We start from the raw sequence: 11675 nt of genomic DNA on the forward strand, positions 1-11675 counted from the left end.
GTCATCTCCACCTAGTCATTTCTGGGTCATATGTCCTGAATGACCCATGCCCCATGGTTACGGGGTCATGTAGTCATGTGGACATGCATCCTGGCCTTTATAAGGTGACGCCATGTTCCCCCGTCTCTCCATCTCTCTCTCTTTCTCTCTCTCTCTCTCTCTCTCTCTCTCTCTCTCTCTCTCTCTCTCTCTCTCTCTCTCTCTCTCGGATGTGTCCTTCCACAGGCCTAGTCACATCTATCCCTTTCTCTTTGTCTTGATAAAACTCTTGTTAGTGGATTCTGTCGTGTGTTGTGACTTCTCCTTTGGGGCAAGAGCACTGTTAAAAACCAATAGTCACAGCGCCGCAGAAAACTACACAGGGGCATGACTACATCAAGAGGGACTGATGGTGCTGACTGCGACTAATTGCGGTCAGGTGTGCTTTTACTTCAGACAACTTTCTGTAGAATGTTCCACTTTCTGTTACGTTGACGGGGGTATAAGGTAACAAAAGGAGGATGTTCAACAGTCTTCACTCTTAGTGGCTTTGTTGGTGGGTATTTGAAATGATAAACTATGTTCCATTAAACTTGAAGATGGATGGTTTTGAAAAGAGGATCAAGCTTGACTCAACTGAAAGCTGGTAATGCGTCCTAAGAGTGTAATTTAAACTGTGGCTGACACACCAGTAACATCAATGGTCAATGGTGTGGTGTCTTCATAGTGTGCGTATACATTTAAAAGCATATTCCTATGTCTCAAAACTTGTCATCAATTATAATATATGAATTTTAGACTTAGCTAGTGTTTATATTTTCAGTTATTTATGACTATTTTCTAAAACTGTCTCTAATGTGCTATTATTACATTTGAATAGAAATGCGAATTTCTATTTGTACCGGAAAATGTGTTTAACTCATTTGATGACTGAAATTGCTTGGGACTCTAGTGTCCAGATTATGCTTTGAACAGCAGAAGAAAGAATGTGTGATAATGGATCCTGACACCACACACAATCCATTAGCTACTTTATTAATTAACGTCTTTTGGGATGTGGTTTATAGGTGGGCCATGAAGGATGTAGAGCGGTTGAGAAATGAGAAAATCAAGTTAGGACGCTAAACAAAACCTTCTGTCCATGCAGAAGACTACTCCAGAGCTTTGGGGAATGAAAGAGGACTGTGTCCTCAGAAATAGGTGCATCGTCTTGAGCTTAGTTTCTGTTTGTGTTCTCTTTGAAGGTTCTCAGGAGCTTGACACTGGGGAGGAACTTAGCTGGGGATCTGAGATGGTGGGAAGGGCCGCCTGACTCGATACCTCATGCATGACGTTAAGTAGTAATGGGAGTATCAAATGCTTTTGACAGAAGATCCCAGCTACTCCAGTAGCACACTCTGTCCAGCCCTTGGAGGACGGAAGCCGGCCCAGGACACACTTTACAACCTTCACAACAGGCATCCCTCTTTCAGGGCCCTCAGTCCTTCTGTGGAGAGGGTGTGCAGATTTCAGTGTCGCTGGAAGGACTGGTCAGGCAGGCTGGGTCTGGACAGGGTTCCTTGAGGCTTAAAGCTGATTACAGGATTGGTTATCCTGCTCTCAGCTTCTGGACTCTGAATTGCTAGAAAAGCTTCCTGTGTGGACCTCTAATCTCCGGTGGTATTAGCTGGCTTCTTAGATACCGCCTTTACTCACTGGCAAGGTCAGATCCAGGGTTTTTGAGCTTCTTAGAAAACAGCACGCAATCCAAATATGCAATAGTTCTAAAAATGGATATTTATTTAGGATGTAAAAGGCATGCAAAGTCTCTGTCCAGGTCCACAAACAGTGCAAAGCCAGGGGGGAGAAAAAACAAGACAAAACCAAAAACAAACAAACAAACCAATAAAAAACAGAATAGCTATTTGTCCCTACACATTTTTTTAAGGATATTTCTTTTTCTTTTTGCTACCCCAAAACTGTGTAGCTGAACCCTGTGGGACAAACTGAAGTCACAATATTACTTTATGTCTTGCATCTGTGTCCCAGCACTGTGGTAAGTATACACAGAAGTCCTTATAAACCACATGAACATAATCACGCTGAACCCAAGCTAAAAGATTCCCAATGCAACCTCACTCTGTTAGACATTCACAACGTGCACAGCTATTCTAGAACTTCCTACGCAAGGGGAAATGGAAGGCAAGTCAGACAGAGAAAGAAACAGTTTCATCTACGGCAGTTAAAATACCTCCATTTTCCAAGGTCTAAAACACAGGACCCCGGGCTTAGGGCTCTTCTTGGAGTCTCTGAGAAGTCAAGAACTTTGAAGTTAAGTCTGGTTAACTTTGCTGGAAACCCATCTCTGATCCTTCCATTGAAACCATTATCCTGAAATGTGTGAAGAAAGCAGGATCATTATCCTTTGCCTGGCTTTTAACCTTTGTCATTCCGACTGGCAGCCTTGGAACTCTGGGAAGCACGATGCCCTCGTGTCCCTGGTCAGCTGACTCACACAGGATGTACTTTTTCTCTGTTAAATTCAGCATTTAGGTCCTGTGTTTTACAAAACCAAAGGAAGGAAACTGTTAGAGGCCATTTGGGCCTGCTGTAGCAATCCTTATTGCTCTTTCCCTACTACAGATTGAACCCTGAAAGGAAGGGTTAATCCACTGTTGGCTTGCTATCCAGTCACACCCATGGAGCTGTCTTCAAAGGTATTTCTATTCTCTAAAGGTAAGACAACGGATGCCCCCACCCCCGCCCCTCACTGTGGACAAGGACTGAGAATAATCAGAAGAGGAAATCATTAGCTGTTTTAGACTGTCATCTACATAACCATTAACCCTGTGAGTTGCAGCAAGCCGACCCGATCCATCTCTGCCTCCATCCTCAGTGTTTCTTTCCCAAGTCCACGTGAATTGACCGTGCACCTTGCAGGGTAATGAATATCCCCGGTTAGATTTTAGTTTAATCCATCAAATGTGTCCATTAGCATAAGGAATTTGTGTGGCCCCCACCCTGGGGAAAGTTGTGCAAACCTCAGCCAGTCGTGACAGGACAAGTCCAGAGCTCTAGGGAATCTGGTTTTTCAGGCTATCGCATTCCAGTCTTACTTTCCATCTTCCTAACGTCAACTAATTATCGCCCTCACTAATCTAACACATAGCACAGAAGCTTAGCCGTTCTCGCGAGCTGCCGTTCCCATTCCCCCCCGACTTTTCTTTCAGATCCCTCCTACTACCTTTTATTAATCAATTCGTAGGTGAACAAAAGTCTACTCCTTCTTGTCCAATTCTGAATTTTCAGTCTATGGTGGCAAGGTTTTCTTATCTGTCCTGGTGGGGGATTTGGGCAAAAGTCAGACCTCCTGCTGTTTCTCAACACCTGATTGAACTTGGAAGGAAAAGTAGGTAACGAGACCAACTTAATCAGCGGGCTGGGGATGTTTTGTTTTGTTTTGTTGTTTTGTTTTCCTGTGCTTGTCTCTTCTTTTGAGCTCTCCTCTGCTATATAACCCCAAGTAAAATCATGCACAACTTAGGTATATGTTTAATTCAAAAGCATTCTGTGGAGAGATCAAACTGAAATTTCATCTTAAATAGACCTATTCATTCAGTGCTTTGGAGGCTAGCCAAGAATGAACTCCAAATGTGAGACTCTCCCTCAGCAACTGGAAGCCCGTAGTCCACGTGACTACAACCTGTATTTTCAAACGGCCAATAGAGCAAGCTTCAAATGCTCTCAAGCTGTGATTAGGCTCATATGGAGAGATAAACAGAGGCCCCAAACTGTGCACTGAATATATAAGTCATCAAAGCAATTTTAAAATCAATTCAACCTTTGACAAGCAGCCAGTACAGTTCCCCTGTGATTTGAGTGACATGCTCAGGCTTCTACTCCGAGTGAAATTCTGACAGCACTGTGTTTATGCATGTGGGAACCCATGAAGGACCCCTCCTCCTCACTCCCCGCCCCAAGGAAAACCATCATGAAGCATTACAATGGTGTCTCTGTGAGATCACTAACACATGGGCAGCACTCGACTGTGAGGGCATTGATGAAATTTCTAGTGACTAGGCAAAAGAGCCCAAGACCCAAGAGCTCACAGTACAGCCTCATCTACATTCCTATCAAGTAAAAGGAATAATCAGCCTGGAATCTAGAGATAACTGGAAACAGTCTTCTTCTAAGGATGGGTGCTTTGTTGTTGTTTAGGAGGAACAGGGTGAGGACAGGGGAGATTCTCAGTGATTAACAGAGTGGCAGGCCCTCATATTTAAGACGGGGCTCCTTAGAAAGCTTGTTTCCCATGGACAGCTTTCTTCTTTATATAAATGCCAGTCCCACCACCACACCTCTTTTGTTACCCTGGGAAGTGTTCCTGGCTCTTCCAGACCCAGAGAAAACCTGATGGGGGGATGTGATGGAACAGGAGGTCGGCTCTCAAGCTTCCCTTTCTAGTCTGACTTCCAGCCGTGGTCCCTCCAGGTTTTGTTCACCTGAACTGAAGCACTAATTACCACCGTTTCTTCTTGGTGACTCAGGAGAGACAAATGAATCACAGCTGTGATTCTGATGCTAGCCACACTCTCACTCACCATAAAGGGCTCAAAGCCACATTGTCTCCCTGACCTTCTTCGCTTCTGCTTCCTTTCAGCCTGGATTTATCACCCGCTGGAGCTCTTTTGCTCCTGGCTTCCTACCAGCCTTTCTCTTCCTTTTCCATTCAGAGTTCCAGTCATAATAGGCCCTGTTCGTTCTCTCCTGCTCCATCATCGTATCTCTAGTTCTCATGCTCCAAGGCAGCACGTGTATCAGAGGTACCACACACCAAGGCTCCACACACAACATAATAGAGACTTTGTTCTGTGTTTTTGCTCAGCTCTCTTCCGTGGACAAAGAGTGGTATACATTCCTGCGCCTGGAGAAATAATCAATAATATTACTAAAGATGCTGGAGCAAAGCCCAGGTACATTTTTACTGAATGAAGATCATAAACAAGGTTTGGCTGCTTTCTTTCTGAAACCTTCTCAGGGAAGGCAAAGTCGTGGAGCCCTGCTCTGCTTTTCTCCATGGATGCGAGGTATAGACATAGGACAACCTCTGCGGAGACAGAGAGTATATCCAAGGTCAGATCATGTCAATCTCATGATGAATAGATACCCCCCGCCCCTGTTTTCTATGACATGTGAGGACCTCCTAGGTGAGCTGCCCATCTTTCTAATCTCATTCCAGGGCACTCTCTTCTGTTATTTTGGTTCCATGCTAAGATACTGGCAAGGGGCTACCCCTTCTGTTCAGCATGCTCTTCTCATGCATCCCGGCCTATTAATCAACATCTAATTTGTAAGCTTAACTACTTACTCTTTGGTTCATTGTCTTTACTGTTTCCTCTATGTTGCCTCTGGACAATTATAACTCTATGTGCTAATCGTCCTCTGGTAGAACAAGCGCTGTTAGGACAGGACGCTTTTATCGTGGTCACCAACATCTAAAGCAATGGCTGGAAACATCCAGTAAATAGCTGTCGTATAGAAAACGGGTCGAGTGTCACAGATGGACCAACCACAGTCCTTTTGCAAAGTGACCAACCTGCAGAAATGTTTTTGGAAAACAATGTGCCCTGTCTGCACTCATAAATGAAAACTGGCCTACAAAATTAGGACCTTTCAGAAACGGTGCAAGCGTTTGTTGGGCCTGTCCAAAGATGAGGTGTTCTAAAGGATCTGATGCTAGTGGAGAAATTGTGCCTGGCACAGCTGGGTCTTTGACTCTGTGGAAGGCCAGACTACCTCTTTGCAGGCAGTTATACAAAATAAGAAAACGTGGAGGAAAAGCTGACTAGAGAGCTGGGAACCTAGCATATATCCTTTCTCCTAACTACTCACATCCAAGTTCACCATATTTGAGGTGTCTACTTCCCATTCTTTGCCCAGCCACTTTTTTTTTTTTTTTTTTTTTTTTTTTTTGCACACGCTGCCATATTTGAAACTTTCCCCAAGTATCATCCTAAGTCTAATGCCCCTACTCCTAATTGGCTCTCATTTCTTTCCTTCACTGCTAGTCAGAAGGGTGATTGTTGAGCTCAAACTCTCAACAGGTCTGGTCATGACCTACCATTCTCCTGAAAAACCTCCAAGGGCTGGTGCTGTCTTTCCCATAAGGACCAGCCTCCAAAGCATAGCCTGCGAGGCCCTGCCTGACAGTCGCTTGGCCAACCTCTCTGCATTCATCTCCACCACACCCCACCTTTCATGCTTCAAAGCAGCCACAGAGTTCCCAATTCATTTCTCTAAACCGCCATGATCTCATGTGTCAAAGGGACACCGGAGATCACTCCCTCTGTCTGTAGCTCCGGCTCAGGTCAGAACTCAGCTTTTCTGGCTTGAGCGGAGTGTTCCCTAACCCTACAATCTCCGCTTGAACACTCTTGTTAGTCATTTCCTTTTGTCTCTGAGGCAGAGTTCCTGAGAAGCACAACTTCACGGAGGAATAATTTATTTTGGTTAACAATCTCAGAGCTTCCAGTCCACGGCTGGCTGGCTCCATTGTTGTTAGGTCTGGGGCCTTGGCAGAAGGCTTTGGTGGAAGAAAGCTGTTTACCTGAGGGCATCCAGGAAGCAGAAAGAGACAGAGGAAGGGGGTGGGGTCCCAGAACGTACTTCGTACTTCGAGGATCATGTTTCCTCCGTCTCGGCCCCACCTCTTAATAGTCCAATCAGTGTGACTTGAACAATGGATTAACCCATGAATGACCTGGGTGCTCTCACTATCCACTCATTTCCCAGTAGCGCCACCACCTGGGCCTCAGCCCTACAACCCAGGAGCCTTTGGAAGGACACCTCTTAGGAAACACCCACCCTTCATAGCCCAGGCTCTCCCAGCCATCCCACTTTAGAGTACTGGTCACTCATTATTCCTTGCTTCTCTGTTTCTAGTAGATAGGAATCTCCTCAAGTAAAGGACTGTGCCCAGTTAGAAAGAGGATAGAGGCAGCGAAGGGGTAAGATAAATTATACACAAATGGTTTGATAAACAAATATTAAAAATAGTTTTTAATGCCGGGTGGTGGTGGTGGTGGCGGCGGCGGCGGCGACGGCGGCGGCAGCCTTTAATCCCAGCACTCAGGAGGCAGAGCCAGGTGGATCTCTGTGAGTTCAAGGCCAGCCTGGTCTACAAAGTGAGTTCCAGGAAAGGCGCAAAGCTACACAGAGAAACCTTGTCTCAAAAAAAAAAAAAAGTTTTTATAGAAACCTATTTATATTTAAAACATTTAGGGTTTCTAAAGCTGAGATCATTTATGGCATTATGGAAAAGGCTTTGAAGTATGACAAAACTTTACAACCAGGGAGAACACGTGAACTCTTTGAGCCTGAGGAGAATGGCAAAGGGTTTCGCTTGGCTGACAGGACGCTGAGGACAAAGAAGCCCAGAAAACAGCCTAGAGTTGGGTCACCAAGGACTTCCAATGCTGTGCCAAGGGGTCATGGCTCACTCTGAAGGCGACTGGGATAGGAAAGGTGGTTTTGTTTTTTTGTTTTCTCAGCAAATGAACTGCTATTTTGGGGTAAGAAAGAACATTCAGGTAACCAGGTGAAAGAAAAGTTGTGGAGTCTGGAGATGATAAGTTGGCTGGAGACCATTTCAGCCTTGGGCTGAGGCAGGGGTAGGACAGAATAAGATAAGAGGCTCTGGGAAGAAGGCAGGTAGCGTTGACTGCTAGAGAAGAAAGAGCCCCGTCAGCGGAGAGTGTGGTACGGCAGACAGACACAGTGCGGCTGCGCGCCGAGCTGAGTGTCTGAAACAATACTCCATTGGGAGGGACACTGCTCAGCACATGCTGAGAATAGTGTGCTCCACGCTGTGCACTGCACTTGAACTTTGAAAGGACATTTCATAAACATAGTGGGACCCATAAAGGGAAGAAAGATCCCGGGAAGGTGACTGACATCTGAAAAGTGGACCAATGCTGTTCAGTTGGGTGCACAAGTGTGTATGTACATGTGTGTACGTAGAACAAGGGGTAACAGTCACAAATTCCTTCATGTGTCTGAAGGGCATTCTAAAAAGATGCTAAACATATCCAGTGAGCAAAACTAAGGCTGAGAACAAGCTGACTTTACCCAAAAGCACAAAAAAGCCTACATTGTCAACTGAAGAGCCCACCTGACCACATGAACAAACAGAGTAAAAGATCTTCTTGGGACTTACTGAGGAATTCTGGGGTTAGATTGGAAATGGGACTATGTTCTAACACTCCTAGGGATTTTATGTTCCTTTCTAGCAGAGGCCTAATTCACGCCAACTTTTCCTTCCTTCCTTCCTTCCTTCCTTCCTTCCTTCCTTCCTTCCTTCCTTCCTTCCTTCCTTCCTCCTTCCTTCCTTCCTCCCTTCCTCCCTCCCTCCCTCCTTCCTCCTTCCTTCCTTCCTTCCTTCCTTCCTTCCTTCCTTCCTTCCTTCCTTCCTTCCTTCCTTCCTTCCTTCTTTCTTTCTTTCTTTCTTTCTTTCTTTCTTTCTTTCTTTCTTTCTTTCTTTCTTTCTCTCTCTTAACACAGATGAAATGTAAAAACTTCTGAGACCACAAAATCCTAACAGGGAAGATAGAATGTATTATATAGCACAACTCTGTTTCCTGGTGGAGGAGCATGGGGTTTTCAGGTGTCCTCTGGGTACTAGAGACCTCTACTTTCCTGTTCAGCTGTATTCCCCTCTCTGGAAAACAATGTTCTACTTGGGCCAGTGTGGGCCCTTCTGGTCCTACAGACCAGCCATATGGTGGTCAAGAACTGGCACCATCCATTGTCAGGTATTGAAATCCTCCCCTCTTGGTGTTTTCAAACACAGGACAACGTAAATGCACTGTACAGATCTCTACCTGTAAGGAGTCTATTTTCCTGTGCTGAGGTTCTCTGTCTACCTTAACCTTCCTCCACTCAGCTCACTCTCTAACCCAAGGGCTTAACCAATCTGTCAGTTAGAACCCTTCTTTCTTATGGATATGGAGATGAGGGAATAGAACATATTATCTCCATATCAACCATAATATATATTTTATAATACAATTAGAATGTTTTTCTGAACAGGATGTGTTGGCACATACCTTTAATCCCAGCACTTGGGAGGCAGAAGCAGGTAGATCTTTGTGTTCAAGGCCAGCCCAGCCTGGTCTGCAGAGTGAGTTCCAGGATAGCCAGGGCTACACAGAGAAACCCTATATTGAAAAACTAATGAATGAATAAATAAACAGATAAATAAATAAGAAATAAATATTTTACTGATTATTATAATGGATACTCCCACTTCTGCTCTGAGAATATGAAATTTTGAGAAAAGTCAGTTCTCCTTACTCTCATAACTATTAAAAGACAGAGTGGAAGTTCTAAGATCTGACCTCAGTCGTGGCATTTCGTTACTTGGCTGTACATTTTTTTTTGGTACAGATTCTATTCGGAAATGTTGTGGGGTATCCTCTAGAGAATACTGCTTGGACATGAGTTTAAGCCAATAGAAAGTCTTCATTAGCCAGCCATTGACTACACTGGGTACTTGGGAATCCCAGTGCAGCCCTGAACCTTTCTCAGGGTGAGTTTTTAAGCATAAAAACCATGTTCTGGGTTGACATACTTCAGTTAACAAGAACAGTTAACCAGAAGCAGAACTGTAGAAGCCCCAAAACAAGGTTAGTACATTTAGAGACTTTCCAAGAACTATGGACTTGGATGGATTAGGTTTTTGTTTTCATTTTGGCAGGTGGTGCTGTCTGTGTGCTGAGTTTTGTGGCATGAATGGTAGGCACTTCCATCATGGAATCAGTTATGCTAAGGTCTGGGGAACTACTAAGGTCTGGAAGCCTGTTACAATATGAGTATAGCCATCTTGTCCATGGTTGTCCTCTAGGAAACCGAATCGGCTTCTCCTGTGTCTTTTTCTAATGTAATATAAAAACCATTTTCATAAGATGTCTACTTCACAGGTAGATCCTGGTGCCAGGAATTAGTCTGACTTAGTATGAGATAAAGGTGACAGGAAACTTTGGGAAGCCCCACATTGCATGCCATATGTTCTTGGGAAAGTTGCAGTTCCCAGTCTCATTAACAAACGACTTTAGAAACAGAATCAGAAGAAAGCTCTAGGACCATTTCATTGGAGACTGAAAGAAAAACAACAGAGTAGGAAAGCCGCAAATCTTGGCAGCTACTCAGAGGAGAAAGACCTGAGCAGTCACAGGTGGGTGGGTGGGTGGGTGGGTAGGGTCAGGGATAGCTTCAGAGAAAGTGTGAAAAAAAAAACCCAAAACATCAGCTAAAGCAAGCCTGGACTTGGGCAAAAAGAAATACAAAGAAGAAGAAGAAGAAGGAGAAGGAGAAGGAGAAGGAGAAGGAGAAGGAGAAGGAGAAGGAGAAGGAGAAGGAGAAGGAGAAGGAGAAGGAGAAGGAGAAGGAGAAGGAGAAGGAGAGGTAGGATGAACAGAGATAGGTGGAGCCCTAGTACTATGGGCAACTGAGCACGGCCAGAGTTTCTGGGATGGGTAACTATGTTATCTCCTTAAGAGGCTAATTATTCCTCCCCTTTCCCTAGCATGTATTCAGAAGCCACATTTCCTTGGGGTGGCCTCCTGGCTCAGTGATTGACAGGCCCAGCTGGATTAACTACTAAGGGTCGGGGAGACAACAGCATGAAATGTTCTAGTCTTTGGAGCAGATCAGACTCATGCGTTCACACAGAGTCAGAGGTAGATCCCCTTCATTTGACCATAAGGAAATAACATTCTTTAGTTGGGCCTCAACAGAGCCCGAGGACCCATCCTTAGTGGCCTGCAAGGCTACTGTAACAAAAGCAGGTACTTTTGGGCCTGGATGAAGTAAGTCACTTTTGTCCTAACCCTGTAAACTCCTTCTGGTGAAACAGAATTCATTTGGCCTTGCGGCCATGCAGGACTGAGCTCTGTCAGCGCCCCACCATCTCCCCGAACCCTCCAACAAATTCCAGTTGTATATCTACTGGTGTCTTCCTTCTCATGGCACCTTGGGGTCAGTTCTAATACAGTGGAATCAGGTTCTGGACCACTCCTTTTTTTTTTAAAATTTATTTTATTATTTTTTTTGTACAGGCCTTCAGACAACTTTAACTGGCAGATTGTCTTCAAATTTCCAGTCTTCCTTTTCAGAAGTTTTAGAAGAAAACTCTCAGAAAACTCCCCATGCTTCAATGGCTGCATTGTCCAACATACATAATAAAAATTAATTTTTAAAATGCTCGTGTATTTTAAAGATAAAACTTTACAAAAATAATTAAAAGACATCACATTTAGTTTTAGCTTGCTCTTTCTACTCTTAAAGAATGTGGCTTCTAGAACTCATAAGTTCTTACCACAGAAAGAGGCGCTCATTAGCATCTGGTGGACAGCCTGCTTAGAAGACAGAGGCCAAGACTCTCCCTGAACCCATCTTACAAGTTCTATTAGAGACTGAAAAAGAAAAAGCAGAGGGAAAACTGGAAGTGAAATCTCTAAAAATTCCCCCACAGGGAACCCCATGCCCATGCTACATTTCCATACAATCTCTCAATCTTTGTCGCTTTCATCTCCTCCGTGGAGGTTTGCTATTGCCCTTTGCTTTTGAGAAACTTTTGAGAATGCCAGCTCATAGGCAGGTCCTCTGGTTCTCTGGTCCACTGTGGGAAAGCCTGTCCTGAGGTGGAGAGCACAGCCATT

The 11675-nt window shown here is 44.5% G+C and overlaps 1 long non-coding RNA gene across 1 annotated transcript; it reads left to right on the plus strand.

Moving 5' to 3' along the window:
* The first annotated feature begins 2580 nt into the window (after positions 1-2580).
* On the plus strand, positions 2581-11215 carry LOC143269483 (uncharacterized). Its single transcript, XR_013045908.1, has 3 exons — positions 2581-2694; positions 10541-10694; positions 11073-11215. It is a non-coding gene; the product is annotated as an uncharacterized LOC143269483 (long non-coding RNA).
* Positions 11216-11675: the final 460 nt, after the last annotated feature.

Source organism: Peromyscus maniculatus, chromosome 19 (genome assembly GCF_049852395.1).
Source record: "Peromyscus maniculatus bairdii isolate BWxNUB_F1_BW_parent chromosome 19, HU_Pman_BW_mat_3.1, whole genome shotgun sequence".
NCBI classification, from domain to species: domain Eukaryota; kingdom Metazoa; phylum Chordata; class Mammalia; order Rodentia; family Cricetidae; genus Peromyscus; species Peromyscus maniculatus.